Consider the following 2500-nt stretch of genomic DNA (forward strand, 5'->3'; position numbering starts at 1 on the left):
AGAGAGAGAGAAAGAAAGAGAGAGATAAAGAGAGAGATAAAGAGAGAGATAAAGAGATAAAGAGGGAGAGAGAGAGAAAGAGAGAGAGAGCAGTAGAACTTGGCATTGGAGCCTTATATGGATGAGCCAGAGCAGCTGAATGGTCACACACACACACACACACACACACACACACACACACACACACACACACACACACACACACACACACACATACACACACACACACACACACACACACATACACACACACACACACACACACACACACACACACACACACACACACACTGCTGTGTGACTGATTGGAGGGGTTTACTGGTACCCTCACTGGGCTGTCTCCCCCGCTCCCCCCTCCACCCCCCCTCCTTTTGTTAGAGGGATGATGTCATGCCAGGGGGGTGGAGGAGGGGGGTGAAGGTAGGGTGGGGAGGTGGAGGAGGGGATTCCTCGGCGTCTTTTAAGTTAGCAGGGAAGAGTCCTTCTCCAGCAGAGAGGGGGGGGGGGGAGGGGGGGAGGACCCCTACTGCAGCAGTCGCATTAGGCACGCTCCGGACACACACCATCAAAGCTGGCTGAGACCGACACACACACACACACACACATGCCGACAGATCCACACATACCAACAGACCCTGTACAAACACACACACCCTTCAATGGTGCCCCCACCACACACACCCCCACCCTGTGATTGTAGTGACAGTATGATTGCTGTGTGTGTGTGTGTGTGTGTGTGTGTGAGTGTCTGTGTGTGTGTGTGTGTGTGAGTGTCTGTGTGTGTGTGTGTGTGTGTGTGTGTCTGTGTGTCTGTGTGTGTGTGTGTGTGTGTGTGTGTGTGAGTGTGTGTGTGAGTGTGTGTGTGTGTGTGTGTGTGTATGTGTGTGTGTGTGTGTGTGTGCGTGTTTGTCTCTAGCTGGGAGCAGGGCTGGCGAGTGGCAGACCCTTCCATTGTTCCCAGTGTGTGTCTGTGTCCATATCTATAGAAACACACACGCACGCGCACACACACACACACACACACACACAAACACACACACACACACACACACACACACATATGTGATGGTAGCTGGTGAAACCGGGAACAAGTCGGCAACCATTCTTCAGACTTTTATTTAGAAAAACGTAAATACATTTCAAATTGAAAATCAATGACACACTCACTAGTCAAGCCAAAATATTGCAATGGTTAACTATAACGCTACTTTACATTGTTAGCAGGCTCACAAAACAAGCTGTGTTAGTTGACTAACGAATGTGATGTCACATATTATGTTGTGATACATTATCTACACCCAAAACATATATATATATATATGTTTTGGGTGTAGATAATGTATATATGTATATGTTTTGGTATATTGTATACATTATCTACATTATCTACATTATCTACACCCAAAACATGTAAACATGTTATACACTCCAAAACATATACATATATACATAATCTACACCCAAAACATATTTGTATATATGTATACGTATACATATTTGACATACAGTTGAGGCCAAAATTATTAGCCCCCTTGTGAAATCAGACAAAACCTTTGATTTCTCCGTTAACAACAAATGTTTATAGTGTATTTGTTTCCAAAATAATAAAGACAAAATGTCCACTAAAAGTTTGATTAGGATATTTTATTGATGCACTGAGTTGAAACAAGAAACGGCAAAAATGACACGTCCAAAATGATTAGCCCCCTGGCCATTAATAGTCAATAGTGTACCCTTTCTGAGCCACAACTGACAACAACCTCTTAGAGTAGTAGTAGGATTTTGGCCCATTCTTCCATTGCAAATGGTTCCAGCTGGTCCAAACTGTGTGGTTTCTGAGCATGGACATTCACTTTGAGCACCCGCCACAGATTCTCAATAGGATTGAGATCTGGGCTCTGTGCGGGCCACTCCAGGACCTTGGTTTTGGTGTCCTTTAGGAACTGTTGGACCAATGTTGATGTATGCTTTGGGTCATTTGTCTTGTTGGAAGACCCAGCGATGACCTAAGCCTAGACTAAGAGCAGATCTCGTCATATTATCCCTCAAAATGTCAACATAGTTTTCTTTTTTCATGATGCCATGCACCTGAACAAGGCTGTCTGTGCCTGAGGCTGCAGAACAGCCCCACAGCATGATGCTCCCACCACCATGTTTAACTGTGGGAGCTTTGTTCTTAGGGTTGAAGGCCTCTCCCTTTCTTCGCCAAACATAAGCAACATCCATGTGCCCAATCAGTTCCAGTTTGGTCATCAGACCAAAGCACAGACTTCCAAAACTCATCTTTACCTTTCAAATGTTCACGGGCAAACCTCAGTCTGGCTCTGATGTGCCGCTCTTTGAGTAAAGGGGTTCTTCTGGGACCATGGCCCTGAAGCCCACCACGATGAAGAGCCCTCACAACTGTATTCCTTGAAACATCAACTCCAGAAGAGGCCAGGTCAGCAACAATCATCTTGGCAGATGTCCTTGGTGTCTTGGTGTCTTGCTGACATCTCTG

The sequence above is a fragment of the Nansenia antarctica genome (assembly GCF_963989245.1).
Source record: "Nansenia antarctica genome assembly, chromosome: 11".
Lineage (NCBI taxonomy): Eukaryota > Metazoa > Chordata > Actinopteri > Argentiniformes > Microstomatidae > Nansenia > Nansenia antarctica.